This window comes from Bacillus rossius, chromosome 2 (assembly GCF_032445375.1).
Source record: "Bacillus rossius redtenbacheri isolate Brsri chromosome 2, Brsri_v3, whole genome shotgun sequence".
In the NCBI taxonomy this organism is placed as follows: Eukaryota; Metazoa; Arthropoda; class Insecta; order Phasmatodea; family Bacillidae; genus Bacillus; species Bacillus rossius.
This window is the reverse complement of record NC_086331.1, coordinates 70,819,795-70,841,911: the sequence shown is the minus strand read 5'-3', so window position 1 is coordinate 70,841,911 and position 22,117 is coordinate 70,819,795. Positions and strand designations below refer to the sequence as shown.

The window sequence follows — 22,117 nt, the reverse complement described above, 5'->3', positions numbered from 1 at the left end:
CAGAAACCATTTATTTGGAGTCAGTGTCAAAAGTCCTTTGGTAGAAGATATTCCTTGAATAGAAATTGCAAGACCTGTACAACTAAGGTGAATAAAAATAACGAAGACTGGGCTACAACATCGAGGAAGAGGACCGAAGGCGAAATAATAGACGACTATAATGATTACGAAGAATGTAAAAATGCTAATGCTAAATTTACTGCTCTAGATCACGATAATAATTTAAAATTTAAAGCAGAGAAAAAAATTAGCAACCTCATTAGAAGTGAAAAGATATTTACACCAATATCTAGTCATCTCCATGAAAATGTGAACGATAAAGAACCACCCCAAGCTGACAAGGATGAAGACTGTGATGAATCATCTGAAGCTGACATGATTGAAGACTGATGACACATCTGAGGCTGGCATGATCGAGGACTGTGCTGACATATCTGAGGCTGTGATGATTGAGGACTGTGCTGGAGCACCTTAAGCAGGCAACATCGAAGACTGAGATGGTGTCCTGAGACCAAGACGATAGATACGACGTAATAAAACAAATTATCCTGATCAAGCTTGTGATGATCACTGACTCGATGATGAAAGTGACCTTGTGGTTGGTGTTAAAACGGAAGACAAGATCATAATATTTATGAAAAACATTCAAGGAAGATGAATGTAGCAGAAGAGATTGATTATAATTAGTGGGAAGATCCTAACATATTGGTTGATAGACTAAGACTTCTACATGTTCCATTTTGTGCACGAAACTATACAAGCATCAAATAAATATCCTTCATACTCAAATAACTGAGGAAAGCTGGGTACATACAATAATGACTTGTTTTACCTGCATTTGTATAATTTTGAGAAATAAGTTAAATATTTAAAGTAAAAACTTAATGTTTCATTTTTTTGTTTTCTGATTTCTAAATAAAACTTATAACTTAACGGTGTAAAAATCATCACCATTGACACAAAATGTAGATAAATAAAGTCATACAAGTAATCATGTCAAATTCGATAAAGAAAGTAATTGAAATAAGTTGGAGTCAAATGTAGATGGATCACATGGAGCACTTTGAGAAATTGGAGCAAATGGAACATTGGAGCTTTGAAGCTTTGGAGCTGTTGGATCTTTGGAGATTTGGAACTTTGAAGCTGTTGGAGCTTTGGATCTTTGGAGCTCTTAGAGCTTAGGAGTTGTTGGAGCTTTGGAGCAATTGGAACATTAGAGCTTTTAGAGCTATTAGTGTCTTGGCGCTGTTGGAGCTTTGGAACATTTGGAGCTGTTCGAGTTTTGGAGCTGTTGGAGTTTTGGAGCTGTTGGATCTTCGGAGCCAAAGTCATGTGTACTTTCATTGGCGATATCAGGCAAAAAATTATAAATCAGCTACTAATGACGTAGCAACAAATGCTCCTTAACAATGTAACTCGTGTTTGTACTGTTTATATATGGAAAGCCATATCTGTTCTATGACAAAGTGAAGAAGAGTGCATTCAAGATATCGGCTGCAGTAATTTAATATTCTGACGATGTGAAGCAAACTGTTAAACACGGTATCCAGAAACTCTGTCAAGAAGAGGAAGATTATGTCAGTAAAGATACTGGCTGGTCTCTGTCTAGTATACACTGGTTGGAGCTAAAAATTAGTCATTTCAAGCCTATGCAGGTCTAAATGATTATAATATTGACATAAAATTTTTCAAAATTCTAATTTTTGAATTGTACAATTTTTGAGATTTTTCGGCAGGATTGTTTTCCAAAAAACTGTGATTTTGGGCGAATTTTGGCAAATTTTTAAGGTCAAAGGTGAAGGTCAAAGATCAAGGTCATCCAAGATGGCCACCGTGACGTCAAAATCCAAAATGGCGGATCGGCTCCCGGCTGCAACGCTTGGCGCTTGTCCCTGGCCCGCCATTTACATACTACTATTATAGTAGCGTCAATTATTTTGGTATGATATGACCCTAACATATTATTTATGTATCCATTTGTTGTACAAATATTCAATGGTTTACATAGTAGTACTTTCTTTTGTATAGAAAAAAGACTTTATTTTGATTTGAGCTTCAATGCACTCCTCAGTATCATTCCATACAATATTCAAATTAAAAGGTGGATCATCATATGTTTACTGAGACAAAGTCATCAATGATAAGCTTGATTCAGTTTCGTCTAATAACTCACATGCATCTGGAAGTGATTCATCTTCCAAAGGTGTTTCCTGCTCCTCATCATCAAGTTGTATTTTCTTATATTTTATTATACGGTAATATTGCACACAATATCAGCAACTACAATTGCAAATTCAAAGACAGTCGAAAACTCTTCAGCATCTTCATCTGATTCTATACTTTTTGGAGTACCCGATATTTTCTTTATCAATTTTGAACAAATTCAACACTTCGGATTGTTACTTTTAAACGTAGACATATTTTCATTCACTTAAAAAACCGTTAAATAAAAATAATTATTGAATCACGAAAAAAAATACGAACAAATCCTATTTTTACGTCAACGATTGATAATTAGGTTAGTGATCTAGCTGCTTGCTTCCAACTAGTAAACAATAAAAAGCAGAAGTTCTGATGGTTGTTCGTCGTAGATACAAAGTTACCAACATTAAATAACAATGCCATCTTATGGTTGCCGAACAAACTGATAATTGAGAGGAAATACTTATATACACTAAAATGTAGTTTTAATATATTAAAAAATTAAAAGTGATTTATTAAATATATTGAATAAAAATGTCTATATTGATGTTTTAAAATACAAAAAGATACTTTAAGTAAAATTCATATTTCAATATGTGTTATAATAAATTCTTGAATGTTTTTATATTTTCATAAAAAATGGTTTCCAAATTATTGTTTTGAATATTTCTTGTTATTTGCACTTATACATTAATCAGATATGCTTAGTTTCTTTTGTTTTAAATGTATAAACATTGAAATACACCCAGCCCTCGAAATAACGGCGTAATTCGTTCCATGAAAACAGAGCGCTAATCAAATACGTTTTTCTGATAATATGCCAACCAATTTTAACCAAAATAATTCGTTTTCCAATCGGTTAAATAATAGCTGACGGCGGAGAGTGGGCCTGACCCTGCCAGGAAGGTGATTGTCGTTTGAGGTGTCGGAGCTGTTGCCGGCTCTAGTATCTGAGACATGATCCTACAGGTTCACGAAATGGGTGCAAGGATGCGAACACATAGCCTCTCCGCACCAAGTGGCCATCCTCTGCCTCCACGGGGACACCACTGTTGGGGGAAAATCGTGGTGACTATGTTGGGATGGGTAGCCTCAGCCTCTAGTCATGGACTGCCTTAACTAAAAAGGACAATGCCGGGCGTAACCCTGCCGAAGTGCATATTCAATTGCATGTATGGGACCAGAAATGGTGAATTGGCTAAATATGCGAGCAACAGCAGATGCATTTGAAGCCTTTCTGGGGGGTTTGACTGCAGCTGGTCCCAAAGGGCCTCATAGTGAATGGATCAGGCCGATGGTAATGGAAACGACCGAGAATGGTGCCGGCGTGTTTGGGGGCACCCGGGATTAAAAAAGAGCTGTAAACTGCTCGACTAGGTGCGATACGTTCCCCTAGTCCAATGGTCAGGGAAGGTACCAAGGTAACCCCGAGGCCTAATTGGGCATGTCTAACCAGGGCTTTCTGCGGTCGCCGCCGGATGAGTCCAGGCACATCCGGGCCTTAACCGGCTGTAAACCTGTCGGGCCGATGTACGGCAGGTCGGAGGGTAGCCCGAAGAGACGAAGACATCCAGTGGAGTGATTCTGAAGAGCGGCGGTCGGCTAGCTTGTTTGCGAACGGTCTCATGCCGTATAGAAGCCAAGTTGGTAGTAGTACTGGAAGAATCCATGAAATATTGAATGGTGTTCCGTTGAGATTTCCTCTAGGCCCAGGATTATGATTGGGTAGAACTCGTACTTGGTAGTGGTGCTCCGACCGCTTGAAGCAGACTCCAAGGGTTCTCTAGACCTATCGACGTGGTGAGCGACGACACAGTTCCGGTACTGGCCTGGAAAGCTAGGAGAGGTTTGGATAGAACCTTCACCAGACCACGGGTTCACTAGGTGATTGAGGGGTCCCAGTGTGATGTAGTAGAACGAGGTAGGCGCCAGCAATGCTGATAACGTCTAAGGGCTAAGGACGCAGACAATTGTCTGGTTAGCTGATTGAGGCGGGGAGTTAAAGTGGTGTCTAGGCTGGGATGGGTAGCCTCAGCCTCTGGACATAGCTGGATCTCTAACACCTCTCATTTTTCGCGTATACGGCGTATTCCACATCCACGCCCGTGGGGGCCGCAGGCCGGTAGGGCTCAGGCTTAGAGGGCTGGGTCAACAAAACAAAAGGGGGAGAAATCCCTTAAGCAGTCATACAATTTCAAACAAGAGAATACTCCCGTTTAAATCAATTTATAGCACTAATAAATGTCTAAATACATTTGAAGTACATCTAGCTAAATTATAAACAATATTTTGAGATTAAATAACCTAAATAATTTTAAAAATTTACGAACCACATTGTTTACATTGTAGGGCTTTGGCATAACATTTCTAAGTAGGCGCTAACAACATTACTGAGTTACAAAATAATAATGTTAATTATATGGGAGTTATATTTCACTCTAAAAAATTAAAAAAATTAAACTTAAGATTTTCTATTATTATAAAGATTATTTAACCTAACGTAAACGTATCTGTTTTCTAAATGCGTGTCTGGATTGACATTCCACTAGTCGGCGCGAGGCAAAACAACTCTGAAAGCATCTTACTTTTCTCTCCAGAGCTGCTGCTGACATGCGGGATTGCGTAATATAAACATTGGCTGATCACTCGTCGTTGTCGTCGTCGTCGTCGACGGCGTCGTCGGAGATAAATACGAAATAAAAGAAGCGAATAGCTGTTACGGAAAGAGAAAAATATTGCTTGTTTATTTGTCACAATGGTAATCCCTTGCATTTCATTTAATGTTACAAGAAGTGCCATTGCCATTCTGCGCGCAATAAAAAATCACGTAAAAGAAAAATGTGCTTCTTCCAATATATGACCGCTCTACTTCAAATAATCCCGTTTAATGGCGTCGTTTCTTCTAAACTGCGCTATTCTTACAGCGTTATTTTGAAGGGCGCATGTAAATATATTTCTACCTAAAAAATCTGTTTTAATTTGTTTCAATATTGCGTACTTTTCAATCAAGTTATGGATTTGAGAGGTTGTTCAACATCGAAAAATATATATATAATAAAAATTATTTTTGATATTGTATGAAAACGTTATCATAAAGAATAATAATTTCGGAACAATTAATTTGTTTCAAATGGTTGATATGAAGATTATGAGCGATTATTTCTTCCGAGTATAGCGTTTATATCCCTCTATATTGTTTCCAAAATTTGCGTACTTACTTCAAAACCGCACTAATAGAACAGCGATATTTTGAGGGGTGGGTGTAAAACGATTTTTATATAAAAATATCCGTTTTTATTTTTCAATTTGGCGTACATTTTCGATCAAGTTATAGATTTGAGAGGTTATTCTACACCGAAAAAGACATTTAAAAAACTAGTTTCAAAATTATACGAAAACGTTATTATAAAAAAAAATTGTTTCGGAAAAAATAACCTGTTTTCAATGGTTATTATGAAGATACTGAGCTGCCATTTCTTACAAGTATAGCCTTTATATGCCTATATAATGTATCCAAATTTCATTAAAAACAGTCGAGCCGTTTTTAAACAAAAGATTATATTCTAATTTTTATTTTTTTTTATTTATTAAACAACCAAAATAGATAGCGTTCTAAGGATTGCACGATTAACGTATCTTATTAGTACCAAAATACTCTGAAAATATGTTCCAGATATCTTTCTGGGCCATTTAAATATGCTTCATCTTATGTCCTTTGTGTAAAAAGTGTGGCTGGCAGAATATCTCAATGGCTACCGGTGACATGGAAAAGTTTGCAAGCACAAAAAAAAAATTAAACTGTAAAACTTCTGTGAATAAGTTAAATGGCTGAAAACGCTATAAAAACTCCTCCATTAATAAATAACCTTTAACATGTACTATCGTATTTCACTATGTTGAAGCAGTTTTCATAGTAAAAAAAAACATAGTAGATATGTTATAAAATTTATTTTTCATTTGCAAGTACGTAGTACAGTTTTGTTGAACTAGAACGCTGAAAAGATAGTATATAATTGCTTTAAGAAATAATGGAGGTATAAAATAACAATACGAAACTATACAAACAAATAAATAGAGTTATATCGTAAAAAGTACTAAAGTATATAGAGTACTATATATATATGTCTATATACCAACTAGTGAAATATGCTATACTCACTAGTAAATACAGTACAATGTATGGTGTAATAAACCAGATAAATATTCATTTAAAACTTCCACAAAATTACATTTTTAAATTACGACGTTACGAGCGTCGTGAATTATTGGTTAATCTGGCAAACGACAAAATGTTTTTAACGAAATTTCAAGGCTTGTAAAAAAATAATATTTTGACAAACTATATAACAAACTTTGTATTAGCGTTAAGACGTTAATTAAAAATTTAAGTATAACATAATTATATATACTATAAAAACCCAATTATTATTTTATAGTTTAAACAGGAAGACAAGTGAATTATAAGACAAAATACATACAATAACGGAGGTCCATGGATAACTTTAACGTCTCTTTCCCACAATTTGACGGGGAACGTTTTTTACAGTGCGGGCGAACAACCAGGCTGTTTCAAAGCGTCAACGACGAATATAGAACGGCCTAGTGCAACAAGAGTTCAGGTCAGTTCTGCGAAGGGCAGCGCGGGGAACTCGTGTCGACAGACGGCTAGAGAACGCATGACTACGATCGCAGGAGACCAAGGCCGGTATTCCAAGACCCAAAAATAAGGGTTTAGGTGTTGAATATGCTACACCTGTACCCTAACCGTATTTCTAGTGCACGACAGGACACGACCAGTCCCTTATTTTTAGGGAGCGTATTTTGGTGTCCTATCCTTTGCCGTTCTGTTGCTAATATTCAGCGCAAGCAACGAGTTCACTTTCTCGTTCATTTCGTCCAGATATCGGACCAGCGTTGGGCGCCTTTAACTCGTATAGGTATAGTCATTTCTTTAATCATAGGGAAACGTTCCAAGCGTTTTGATGTGCCAAATGAAACTTTATGATAGTGAAACTATTCTGGAGTAAATTATGTACACTTTAATGGTCATAACAAGAAATAATCGCTACTTAAAAAGTACTTGAGAAAACTAGAAAAGCGGTTAAATTTTTGTGCGGTGGTGCTGTTATCTATAGTATTTTTGCCTTAAGAATTGTATTGCTGGATCTGAAACGTTCACTAGAATACGTTGAAACCAGTTTCTAGCCTCGCGCAGGTCACCGTTTATTAAAACGGTTGCCGATTTGTTCCCTTGCTGGAATTCTCTTTGGACACGTTCTGGAATACGGCCCGTAAGTTAGGTTACGGTTGTATCCTAACAAGGCAGTGCTCCCACCCTAACTGTATACGTCTCGTCAACGTAAGCTGGACTCAAATGATCCTTAGCATCCGTGCGTCACCCGTTCGTAGCCATCCGTCCGTCCGTCAACAAGCCGAGGGATTCACAATCATCCACACGTCCGTCATTAAATTTTTCTACTTGGATGCTGCCAAAAACTGTTAAGGCTTATATTTTTGAGGAAATTTATCTTTTAAAGGCTTATCAGCTCTGACGAATATGTAAGTAAGCACTTATTAATGATAAAACAAACTGCAATTTTTTTTTTCAAATATATTTTCACGAGTACCCGAGCATTATTTATTACTTTTGTGTCTCAGACAATTTTTGTTTTAAATATCAAAATTAAAACATGTTAATAAGCAAGTTAAAACATAATACAGAAGAAGCTTGACAAATAAACCAACTTAAAAACCTTTTAAACCAAGATATCCCTTTCAGACATTTTTGAGGTTATCATTTAATCCGTATGTCAAAAGTTAAAGCTTGGCAAGGTTTTGACAGACGGATTGAATTTTTCAGGCCATCTGGTTGGCTATGTGTTTCGTGATTCACGGACGGACGGGTGACTGACGGACGAGAAGGATTAATGTAAGTCCAGCAGTCGAGACGCACCTAGGAGCACACAACACAGGGTGGGGCTAGTTAAGACTCAGTCTCATTCGCCAAGTTAGTTGTTTTATTTTCTTGTCATCAATTTTACTTAAAACATATCTTGTTAATCTTCTACGATAACTATCTTGTATTTTATGTCCCAATTTATAACAGCGGTAAAAATGTCACGCAGATGTCAAAAAATATGAACACTTCCGTGACCCACTACAGTTCGACACGAACTTTTAAGTAAATATATATGGTGACCCAACAACAAATGAAACAAAGATATCTCGATAAATTTACAGGAAAGGTTTTCAAACAATAGTACTGATAGGAAATTGAAATAACTTAATTGGTATTTGAGGCCATGTCTTAAGATATAATAGGCCATAACTTACAGTACGTAACCATTCCAGAATCTGTCTAAAGCAGCGGCAGCCAACCCATTCCCAACTTGTCCTTTTAGGCCCGTCTAGGCTTGATCGGTGGCCAGCCTAACTGACACAAAACCACTACTGGTCTGCTGGTTAAATGGACCAAGCATAATGGCAAAATATACTAAATTTAAAAAGGCAAGTTTCAATATCCGATCGTAAATGTGGCCAACAGCCCACATTATGATGAAAAAACTTGCGTCCGCATGGAACCTCCATCTTGGATGTCCTAGTGTGTAATCTGCAGATATTCTGGTTGTCTGAGTTAAATTAATCTTGAAACCTTAATTGGATCGTGTTAGGCACAGTAACCTTACTGTAACGCCTGCTCATCCCGCAAAAGGTTATTTATTGTTGATACTTGAAGGCCACAAAATATGAAAAATGATCAGATATGATTTTTTATTCTAATTTTTGTAATTTGCTATAACGGTCCAGGTAGGTAAACCTTTACAAAGATTGTATTAGGGGATCTACAGGAAACAACAATCATGTCTTTCGGACTTTTACTCGAATCCTGGTTCCCCTAAATGCGATTCCATCGTCTTACATCTATACTATCTTGTTAGTTTTAAGTACTTTAAATTGTACTTCTATTCTAAATTATAAAAAAAATATATTTAAAAGTTATTTGGTTTCATTGATATTGATTAGGATGCACAGTTGTGTGTATGAAATTTTCAATATAATTTTCTAATATATATTACTTTGATCATTTTAGATATAATTTTAATCTAACGATTACCTCAATAGAACAGATACATAAAACAATTAATGTTTTTAACAATTCTTACGTGAAACAGTAGTGCTATTTATGTGTAAACATTTTCATGGACATGCAAGCATTTGAACTTAAGAACGAGTGGAATAATATTAAGTATATTTTTTAAGTTTTAAATCTTGCATGCATTCGAAAAACTGCAAAGAAATATTTTGTTACCATTTATGTGTAAACTATAAGAAATTTCAATATTTTAAAATTTTATGTATATGTGAGTTTATTAAATCAGAGTTGTATGCAAACAACTATACATTTATGTAGAAATATAAAAAAAAACCACTTGGTAAAAAAATATTACCGTCAATTGAGCTGTAACTATGAGTGAATAAAAATAATTTTTAAAATTCCTATTTTTTTCCATCCTTAAACCACTAGACGTATAAAATATCAATCGCATAAAATAATTGACTTTTAATGCTGGTCTGTATAAGAACTTTAAATTTATTTAGTGTAAGGTAAGTTTATATGCCATTCAATATAGCCAGGAACAGCATTCTTAAATTGTTGTATCTTAAAACATACCAACATTCATGAAAATGAATGTTGTGTTCAACATCGTACAGTTGCGCACAAGGCAACAGGAAGCCCCATTAATATTTCGTTCCAAATCTGCGCGCATAAAATTACGAGTCGTGCTGGGATCTGGGCTCAAACCATCGACGATCAGAGACGTATGCCTATACCATTTTGGTCATCGCTTCAAGTCCCGCAGTTCAACGCAGTGCAAGTAAAGATTTTCTACGCATTTTTTTTTTGCTCTGCTGCACACGCATACATATTACTGTCCATTAAATAACAAACGAAAAACGTAACAAATTATATGATTTAAGATATGGATTTTTGTCAGCTTTGTTCCTCGCGGGAGCGTGAATATCGGAGGGGGGAAACCTCTAATTTGTGATGGTTCTTTTTTAGCAAATAAAAGTCACGTATTGCATAGAAAACGAAGGTTGCCTCCTGGGTTCACGGTTCGTGTTTGTGTTTCGGGAAGCGTGATTGGGAAATTTGGCGTAAAACGAATCAGGCATTGAAATAAATTTGCTTGATGAAATAATACACGCGTATAAAAAATCACACCTTATGACATTTTTTACATGTCATTGTGTAAGAAAATAATAAAATAAGAGAATGAAGTATCATTTTTCTGTATTACACAGGGATCGTTTAAAACAGATGACTGAGTATTATTCCACTCTTTTCTAGTGAATCCCATTCAGAGATGCTTTATTCGATTTGGTGGCTGTGCGGTTGATGCTGTAGCGTCGTTTAAATGTGATCCAGATTCGAACTCTTTTTTTCACGATTCTGTGTTTGTCACGTGTGAGTCGTTCCCGATGATGAATGCGCTTGTTTGGGGGTTATTTGTTTGCCTTATCCTTGTGTATCTCATCGCTTGCACTGTGTGGCGTTAGTTACCATTCATTCTCTACTTGGAACCCGTGCGTTAAAGCTAAAAACGTACATACATCATGTCATTCTTTCATTTATCTCTAATCGTAACAAAAGAATTAATCTCTAGAATAATTTTGCACAGAACGCAAGAGGTGCAGGTTCAAATAAAAATATCAAATTATTTGCTAAAAATATAGATGCACATTATAGCGTGTTGGGTGTCATTTTTCAATTCTGTAAAGTTTGATGAGCAATGAAACAGTAAGTGAAAGTCCACCATTGTGTACTAACTTGTTTATGGTTTGATATAATTTATAACATGTAATTTTTTTAAGTAAATGTTTTCCTTAGTTCCCTTTTTTATTTATGATATGCCAATATGATATAACATTGTGTTTAATTTTGATAGTATATATATATATATATATACATATATATATAAATGTAAGCTACTGTATGTAAAAAAAATTTTAAACTGGTAATATTTTGTTTTAAGAATATAGAAATGAGCGTATGCAAATTATTTAATTAAAAATGCGTGAATAAATCGTTAGATTTCGTAAAATTTCGTTTTATTATTTTTAGTATATGTTTTACCGTGTTACTTAGTTATTTTTATTAGACTTTAAATCCATGTATTTAATTAATAAACTATGATATGCATATTAAAATTAGGTTTCATATCAAATTGTGTAGGCCAAAAAGTTAAATGTTTGTTTTTTTACATGTAGTCGTGGTTGTACGCCACCTAATAAAAAAATCTCTTTTTCAGCGATGTAGAATTTTACCAAAATTGGTTGACTTTATTATGTTGATTGTACAAGTGTGACGAAAATGTTAATTATGAATATTCTTAATTTTACTAAGTTTATTTTCTACCTTGTTTTAAAGCCACTGTGTTTATAAAATGAACTAAACTTTACACACAACATTGCGTATCTATGCTACGATCCTAGAACCACCTTACACCAACCATGGTTTACACTTTAGCCGTCTGCGCCATTTTTGAAAACTATTTTCTGTAGTGTTTTGCTCGTTGGTAATAAATATGATGTTATCCACATACAAATTGTTAATGTAACAATTTCATTAATTTTGTGGTTTTTTTGTGGCTAAATTTAAACGTTGCACATAGAGGTATTTGTATGATAAAACCGCTCAAAATTAATGTATGCCTTTTTTTTATAATTATTAAATAAAACACAATATATGATCAATATGCGTTGTTTATAAATATACAAATACAACCAAAATACATTTTTATAACTAATCAGAATAATCAGACTCGCTAGCTGAGAGATCTTCTTATGCTTCGACATCTCGCGTACTGTCGCTATCGCTGTCAGGAAGTAAATGTGTTGTGCTTAGAATCATAGGAGCAAGTGTATCGTGTGAAAAGGCCTTAGTTTTCTTGTGCTACCATTCCTTAAAGGCTATTTACTAATGACTGTATCGGAAATGAATAACAAAATGTTTAGTACGTCTCTGTTGTAATCAGCCCGTGAAAAATTTCGACCAAATTTTAATCGATATTCACGAAAATGTTTGTTAAGGACTTCAGCTGCCTCCTCCAATAACTGACCGATATGTACAATTGAGTCCTTTATAACTTTGGCGCCATGTATCAAAACTTTGTGTATAGTTGGTGACATGGGATACTAACCATGTAGATCGGGGGTCGGCAAGTAGTTTTAGGTGGTGTCCGGATACTGTGGGAAAATTTTAACGAGGTCCAGAAAAATCAACTTATAATAATTAAGTGCTACCTATTTATTTTATGGTTTCAAATAAATTCTGAATTATAAAACACAAGACCTAAGATTAATGTGAGAAACTGCATCGACGGTCTTGAGCCAGTTTTTTTAAAGTTTGGTTCTCGAGAAGAAAATCAAATTAGAAGTGTGTCTTCTAGGTGGGCGTCCGTTAATCTCGAACGATATTTGTTTTTCAAAAATTTCATCTTTGAGAAAGATAATTCACATACGTATGTCGAGTCAAACATAGTGGCCAAATTGATAGCTAGTGTTTTGCAATTTTCATATTTTTCTGGGACATGTTTGCCCCAAAGTTCTTCAGTGGATACAGTTTCATATATTTGCAACGACACATCTTCTTGCATATCAATTATTTCCATTTGAAGTGATGGCTTTGACATATTAAACAACTTGGCAGCCACATATGTCCATTCTGCCGCTACATCAATTTCAAATGGCGATTTAAGAAACGGAGATAGCTTGCCTATCTCTGCAAAGTCTTGGAATCTTGTAGCAAATTCGTTCCTAAGATCGGCCAAAAATTTTACTAACACTGCAATGTCTTCTTCAAAGTTATCATTTTTATATTCAAGAATTGCCCGAAAATGAATAAAGTCTTGTCTTGCAATATCTTTTTCAAAGATATCCAGCATACGTTAAACATCAGACACGCTTTGTATCAAATCACATATTAATTTTCCATTTCCTTGTATCTCTGTGTTAAGCGCATTTAAATATTTCAAAATATATTTTAGAAAAAACACAACCAGCACAATGCGCTTATTTGTTACGAACTCAAAGTGCTTACTGGCTCCCTGCGTATCTAAGTTTTGCAAGAAGGAGGTTACTTGTTCTTTTATTAGCCAGAAACGTTAAATAACTTGACCTTTACTTAGCCAACGAACATTGTTGTGTTTCAGTAAGTCAGAATACGCTGAATCACATTCAGAAAGAAACTGCCTGAAATGTTGGTGCTGAAGAGCAGAATGAGATCTCATAAAATTAATTAACTTGACCAAGCTGTCCATGACTTCTTTCAGTGTAGCACTAAGTTTTCCACAAAGGGCTGCCTGGTGAATTATGCACTGATACGATATTAGACCTGAATTTTTATCCCTGATTCTCTTTACTACACCTTTTTCTTTGCCAATCATTGCTGGGGCCCCGTCAGTTTAAAGTGACACAATTTTATCGTAACTGATGATATATTTAGTAATAAATTCATCAATGACCTTGAATAAATCTTCTCCTCGAGTGTTACCTTTCAACGGCAATATTGCTAGCAACTCTTCCCTAAATATTTGACACTCAATGTCAAGAAATCTTACGAAAATAGACATTTGTTCATCATCAACAATGTCACATGTTTCAAGTGATATGGCGTAGCCAGGTGCCTTTTGGAGAAGTTTGAGAAGAGTATCTTTAGTATCAGCAGACAAAATTTTCGTTTTCCTGTTTTACTTCTCGCTGACAATGGAATACTTTGAATTGCAGCGACATTTTTTTTTCTTCAAAAAGTGCCGTAACTATTGCCAACATACATTCCTTTACTATCTCAGAATCTGAAAATGGTTTCTGGTGTTTATTAAGCGTCCAGCACACACATAACGCTGTTTCTATGGATTTTTCTTGCTCGCTCATGCAAGGAACTAGTAATTTTGTGCTTTTATTGTAAGAACTTAGATATGCCTGAAGTTTTTCTTTACGAGCCTCACTGCCAAGAGGAAAGTTTTTGTGGAATTGCTGATGTGTTTATTCATAGTGTCACTTCAAATTTCCACTTTTAACAATAGCGACAGTTTTATTGCATATCAGGCACACTGAAACTGCTTGAGGCCTATCAGGCAACGTCAAACAATATTGTTCAGTCCATTCTGCCAGAAACCTCCTATTTTCACTGTCCACTTTTCGCTTTTCAGGATCCATATTAACGTAGGTTCAAAAAGATTTTTTAATAAACGAACGAAAACGCGACAAATCACAAAACAAATGAACGGTTGCCCCGCGGTTTGCGCTGCGACTGACAGACTGGCAGTCTGCTTTCCCCCGCCCACACGCCCGCACCACTGATTTCGATACTAGCTCGCGCTTGTTTCAACAAAACAAAACAGTCGCAAGCGCGCCGCAGTACGGTAAGTACGCGGGGCGCTGTGAAATGCTTCCGCACATATTTCCGTAAAAATGGTACGTAGTTCAATCTATGGATGTTTCGTGTGCATAACAAAGATTTAAAAATATTTACATCACATCAGTTATAACTAATTCGCACAAACACACACACTCACACACAGGCTAGATAAGAAACTAATGAAACCATATCAGTTGTAGGTACTTGTAAAACAGGTTACTAGGCAACTTAAAATAGAATAAGTACCAAGTTAAATTCTATGTGGCTTAAAATTATTATTTAAATTAATAAAGGTATAGTATACTTTATTTACATATTAATTTATACTGGGTATACAATACATTACAATATTTGGCGGTCCGAGGTTTGACCTTTCGCGGTCCACAAACGGACCGCGGTCCGCCTGTTGCTGACAGTTGATGTAGATGTACATACATTTTAGCGGTATCGTGAGCAAAAGCATTAAATTTGTCAGTATAAACGTTGTTTCTACTTCGATAAATACTTCCAGGATATTTTTAAACCGTTTTATTAAATCCAGATTGACACCAGTAATACGAGAAGAGCATTCCGTGTCAGCGAAAAATCTTCTGGACGTGTTACCATCATATTTATTGCTGACTCCGGTTTTGGGAATATCTACTAGAAGTCCCATTTGTTCTTTAAAGGCTTCTTGAAGCTTCTCTTTGGTTTCTTTTACAATATTCTTTTCTCCATCGATCGGACCTACCACTTTTACAAAGATAATTTATAAACCAAGTGAAGAAGTGATTCGAAAAAGCGAATCTTAGCATAAAGAATCGAGAGTCCAAACTTCATAGTTTCCACATTAACTTGCTGGGTTTCGATTTTGTAAAAATCTTGAGAAGTCGGTCCACAAATATAACGTATCATGGTAGAGGCAATCTCAATGGCAGAATTTCAGAGTTCCCTTTTATGATTGTTAACATCATGGCATGATTTATTTTTCCGTTTCCATTAGAAGCGGACACCTCTCTCTCTCTCTCTCTCTCTCTCTCTGAGGTGCACAATATGATCTTCAAAGTATGATATTTCATCTTTGGTTACTTATTTAGATTCACTAATAAATCGTATGTGTATCAGCCTACAGAACCTACAGTAAAAATGGAATGGGTTTTGCAGTATAAATGTTCTCTCTTCCCCATCAATAATAACTACGAGTCCCAGAGGAACAATCGAGCTTTAATAAATACTTGCGTCACTATCAGTGCTGTTTTGAAATTTTTGTTTGAATTGTGTCAGCTGTGATCAGTCACAGCACCATTTTGAAATTAAAAATATGTTTTGCTTCTCTTCCTTTGAAAACATCTCTACAACTTCTGCAATTTATTTATATAGACTTAATCAAGTGTGGTCAAAAAGTGCTTGAAGTTTTATTTCGGCGCAAGTTTCACTAAAGTGAATCGATTCCTTATCTGGATAACTTTCTTCTTTGGCCTTTTTTTATCAACCAGTAACAGGGGTAGACACTCTTGCTAGCATTTCGTATCACTTCCCATTGTCAATTGTAAAGTCACCTTCCACAAATATTGCAAATGCATATTGAGGTGTAAATATTTTAACTGTCACTTGCTTCACAGAAGAGGAAATTATTCTACGAAATTTCTTAGCTTTATTTGGCAAGCAGATAATTTCTTTTATTATTTTTGACGCATCAGAATTACCTGCAAACATCAAATCTTCGACAGGAACTTGCTTGCGTAGATCTTTAGTTCTCTGACACTTACTGCAGTCACTAAGCTGTTCAAACGATTTCGATGGTAGTCCCGGTTTCCGATCGCGATCCGTAAAGCAGTGAGGTATTTTTATACTTCATTTAAGACACTATTCATTGCATTTTATGAATCTCTAGTCTTTTTTTATTTGCAGCTTCCCTTTTTTTCTTGAAATGGCACTTGAAAATCTTCAAAACACTATTAATATCACTTTATTGCTAATTGGACGTTTTATAATTTTAATTAGTTTTTTTCCAATAAAGAATACTTTTAGTCCAGTTTCTTCAATTTGAAATCTTTTACTATATCATATAGTTCTCTTCGAGTATAAAACGTGAAATTAACTGAAGAATATGCAAAACAAACAGCAAAACATTACTGAATGGACATAATTCACGATTTTATACATAATATTTGAAATTGTGTATGCATGGGGATATTTTTTTTTTTGGTGGATATGATTTCCAATATACTGAGGTTAATACCCATGAAAGAGTCTTAGCTTAACCATACTTAACACATAAATAAAAACAATCCTATATAATAAGATTTTGATCCAAATTAATACTTATATCGTCCTCAATATACACCTTTAGTAAACACACTTTTAAAGCTGCAAAATAATTCAAATGTATATTAAAGCACAGGACGTAGGCCTACCTGTCACTTCCATAATCTAGCGTTTCGTTTTCAAAGTGTCACCACACAAAAACACAAAACTTACTCCAATCATTATAACCATCGACAACGGCGAGAACAAAGACACAACTGGCTTCCGTTGGCGTGAAATGCAACATTAGGAAAAATGGAGGGGATTTCTCGTGACGTCACGCGGCTATAATGTTATCAAGCCACTGGTTGTCAAGCTTGAAGAATAACTATTATAATGAGAGAATTTTTTTTGGTAACTTCATTTTTTTTAATTTTTAGTGGTTTTATCATACAAATAAATACCTCTATGTGTTGCAAAGTTCCACGCATGCTTTATTTGTGTCTAGAATCCAGAATACGCTTCACTGAATGCCGAAGTGCATTCAACTGTATTACGGATGTCGGCCAATGAGGCAGGCTCATTAGTAGGTATATGTGCTTTATGTACGCAAGAATTAGGTAAATATAGTGTATCTTTTAATTGGTAAGTATATTTTTTAAACAAAATATGTGTGCTACTTGTTTAAATTTAATTGACTAATAACGCAAGAAAGTTTACAGTTTTAAATCTCAAAATTTCCTACTTTTTCTTAAAAAATAATAGCTATATAAATTCATCAGCCTTAAAAATCACTTCCTAAGAAAACTCAGAAAACTCGGATTCACGTTATAAATGTTTCATCTAAATCCCTAGTTTTGAAGTTACCAACAATTTTAGTTACTTCGAAAACATTTACATACAGTTTTCAATACAAAATTTTGACCAATACAGTATTTAGACGGTATTGAGATCAGTTCGGTTCTCTATGTTCGCGCTTACGCTTGTTTTTGTCTGTTGTATATGCTTATGTGTTGGGCATTTAGTGATTTAAAATAAGGAATTATAATTTTTTTCTTTGCACGTGGGGAAATTTGGGTATTCAGAAACTGAATACCAGCGCCCGTCTGGTTGTTGAACTTCTTGTTGTCCCAACCCATCTCATTGAGTAACGCAAGAGTAAAGCCCGGTTTCCCGTTAATTCCTGATGATTGTTTTTTTATGTTTCGCTTACTCATGTAGTTTAAGGAAGGTTGTAAGAAAATTATAAATAAGTAAGTAATGTTTTCATTTATTTGTTATTGTAAAGATTATTGATCTGAAAACATTAGGTCAGTAATTGTTTTTATTTTTTTTATTTCTTGGTTTGTATGTGAAGTTGCCTAAGTAGAACCATCCCATATAGTTTCGCTTATCGTACAAGTACAATTAAGGCCACTACTAAAATAGGAGTCAGTAAAACACACGTTAATTGCAGTTCACGTAAAATTAATGTATGCTGTTTATAAAATAGGCCCACCTTTTAACCATAGATATTTCAAGCATTTAAAAAGTAGTTTCTGATTGATCTCGAGTTGAATGTTAAGCAGTTTCAGACTACCCAAATTGTATCTGAGATCTGCATTAAGTCTGCAACCATTCAAAACGCAAAAAAAAAAAAAAAGTATTACGTGCAAAAGTTTTATTATGCTTTTAGAATTTCAACGATAAATATTACATAATATTTTAATCTAACATTGCTATGTCAATTAGTCTAAAATATTTTGACATAGTATTAGCATCACTTTACTAAACATTTCGCCAAAAGCTGTTAAATAAACAGTTTCTTGCCTAGATTTTTGTCTTTAAGTTATTTGGCTTGAAAAATCATAGTGGCATAAAGCCTTTAAACTTTAAAACTAATGCAAACAAGTTATTAATCCAATTATTTGCTAAAACTGGTCCAAATTGTTTGGTTCTCAAATTATTTTGTCTAAACAGATTTTTTTCATAAGTTCTACTTTTAGCTCTTATCTTAGTCTTAAATTTTTTTTTTAATTAACTGACAAAACATATTGGGACTACAAACAATTTGGCATAATTATTTTGTCTAACTTAAGGCCAAATAATTTTAAGTAAATTGATGGTAAGTCAAAAATCTTTCGTGAGTATCTTCTTGTTTAAAAATTTTCCTTAGACGAAGACATTAATCTTCTCGTGGTAAAGACATGCCGTTCGTGCCAATGTTATTTCACGTGTGTCACGTAAATAAAATCATTTGAATTAATAATAAAGACTAAGATATACATAAAACAATGTTATAGTTCATACTGTGAATGCAGTATAAAATCTGTATTTTTTTTTTTGTAGATGTACAATTTACGACATCGCTGGTACAATTTAGGATACGGTTTTACTGTACGGGACCGATTAGAGCAAATAAAAAAATAATTGCTGCCAATAATTTCTGCCAACTATAAATGTTTATTTTACTATGCAACTCTAAAAGTATGATTTCTACGTGGATATGATATTTGTGCAGTCAGCTTATAAGTGAATCAAAAATTGAGAATGTTTTAAAAATGGTAGGCAACATTTCCTATATTCTTAGGCTTTATTTCAAAATTGTTTCAGATGTTTAGTTATAAGTCAATACTGGGTATTTTTATGTTTACCTTGACGTGTTTCATTTCTCACGTCGTATTCTGTGGCCATACGTGAATCGTTAGGTGCTTATGAGTTGCAATAAGATGCATGGCAATTTTATTTTAATCTCGTGATGTCAATGAGAAATTAGGTTTGGAGCGAATTTGCTAAAATATGTCACTATAAGTTCACATGACTACGGGTTCCTTGTTCGAATCCTTACAAGTCATTATTTTATGCGACGACTTCATGCGTAAGGCAAAGCAAAATTTGCAACTGCGTTACGTATGATATTTGCTTTTACTAGACATTTGAATATATAAAGAACCGAAAATTACAACATCGTTTTAAAAATAGAACGGCAAACATTATGAAATGATGTGCGCTGCACTACAATGCACGTAAATGCCTCAAGTCTCAAATATTTTACTCTGATTTACTTGCATGTTGACTAAGAGCTCGTGAAATAATATGCATAATAAATAATTAGCAACAAAACCATTAAAAATGTACACATTAATTTTTTGTGCTGTATTTTTATTTAGATCAGACTATATTCAGAAAATCCTAAAAACCAATTTCAGCACAATTATCATTCATTTTTACCCCAATAAATAATCTTTAATTTCCATTTTTTGCAAATCATAATTCGGTAAGCAATAAAACAAACACTTTCACAATACTTGCTTTCAGTAACAAGATAGTTGTAGACAAACGGATAAAAGACACTAGAAGTTTACCGTGCCCATTACCGAATATGATATAATTTTTACATAAATTTTGGGTAAAGGTGACGCAAATATTTAAACAAAAATTGTATTAATTTAAATAATTATAGTAAATGCAAACTTGTTGAATTAAATAAAATTTTAAAATAGGAAGCAAGGTATTTAGATAGGCAATTTACAATATACATGGTAATGATAAAATTAATAACTTTAGAGATATTAACTAAATTTTAAGTCTTTTACTAACTCAAAAAACAGTCCCTTGTATTTTTTGAGGTAAACATACGTATCTAAAAATATAAAACTTATACTATGAAAATATATTTTAATTGCTTAGAACCATAATAAAACTTAATTACATAAATCCTTTATAAGAGAATTATTTTAACAATCCAAACATATTATACATACATAGTGTATGTGGGTTATTTAACTGTTACGGAGTATAAAAATTGTAAATTATATTTGAATAATAGCCATTAAATTGTTATTTGTAAATCATGTTTGAATAACAGCCATTAAATTTTTATTTGTAAAAATAAAGTAGCTACCTAATTTGAAATAAGTAAAATTCAATGGGATCAACAATAAAAATTAAAATAATTGGAACGGTCTTTAAATATAAACAACACATTAAAAGTAGATATGCCGTTTTTGTATAAAGTTAAAATTATTCTTGGCCTGTCACTTCAATATACCATCGTCAACGAATGAATTTACATTTAATCCATTTCCGTGTTCTTTTACAAAGTAAACAAAATAATTAGACTAAATAATTGAAATTCCCTATCTGGTGAGGAATTGAAAAAGATAAATATATATTTACATTACTTACTTAGTTAGAACAAGACGATAGATGACATTCTCGACTACGATTGTTTATTTAGTTATTTTGGTGGGATACCACGAAATGAACAAAAGGACACGAGTGCTCAGCTGGGCTTAAAGACTTAGCAGCTACAGTGTGTCACGCGCCGAGGAATCAATAACACGCGCGCATAAACGGTTCGGCGAGCGCATTGATAAGCGGCGCTGCCCGGTGCGATAGCGCCCGCTGAGCTGTAATCCGGTGCCACAACTGAGGCTGCGGCGCCTCATCCTGGCGGGCCGACTGCGCAGTTCTGGCTGCGCCGAGGGTGTGGCGCCACCGCCGTGGAGGGGGAAGGGATGGTAGGGGCGGCGTGCCGCTTCGCGCAGGGAGATCCATAACACGCCGCCACGTGGGCGCTACACCTGGCCCGAGCTGCCGCGGACACACAAGGCCCTTCCCCCCCTAACACCTACCGACCCGTTAAGCCCACTATTCACTGAACCACGAGCAGTACCGAGCGCATCCGAAGTTCGCTGCTAGGCTCGTGCAACTTCACGGTCGCGATGTTGCGAAGATTCTTTACGTTATTCCGATTTTAAATTATTTTCCAATGACGCTCACCTAACCCAACCAAACTTTCCTTTAAGTTACGATCACATAGAGGTACGAAAACATTTCACCCAGGTGAAAAACATAAACTTGGGTGCGTGGTCGCCATGCGCGTTAGAAATGAAACTTCACAAGACAGAAGTATGAGAATGCGTAATACGTAAGTACGAAAGTAAACAAGTATGCAAGTAGCAATTATGCGATTTTGCAAGTGTACAAGTATGCATATGCTGGAAGTGCGCAAATATACAAGTGTGCTTTAATGGAAACATGCCATTCAGCACCCCACTCCAAACTTTTCCTTACGCTCTGATGATCTTATTTCCTTACCCTACCGGCTTACTTTCTGTAAATAAGTTTCACAAAATAAAAATCAGTCTTATTTGTGCCTAAATACTAGAAGATCTTAATTTTATAGAATATATGGTATTCGATTAAAAAATTGCCTAAAATTATATTTTTGAATACTTACCACTCGTCCAAAAAAAAACTTAAGTATTTTAAAATTAGCTA

The 22,117-nt window shown here is 34.7% G+C and overlaps 1 protein-coding gene across 1 annotated transcript in view; it reads right to left on the bottom strand.

Moving 5' to 3' along the window:
• The window catches only part of LOC134528903 (mucin-2-like), a 91,359-nt gene extending 70,095 nt beyond the window's left edge, over positions 1-21,264 (bottom strand). The window contains exon 1 of the mRNA XM_063362569.1: positions 21,020-21,264. The gene's annotated coding sequence lies outside the window, so the exon portion shown is untranslated. The remainder of the gene's footprint in view (positions 1-21,019) is intronic.
• Positions 21,265-22,117: the final 853 nt, after the last annotated feature.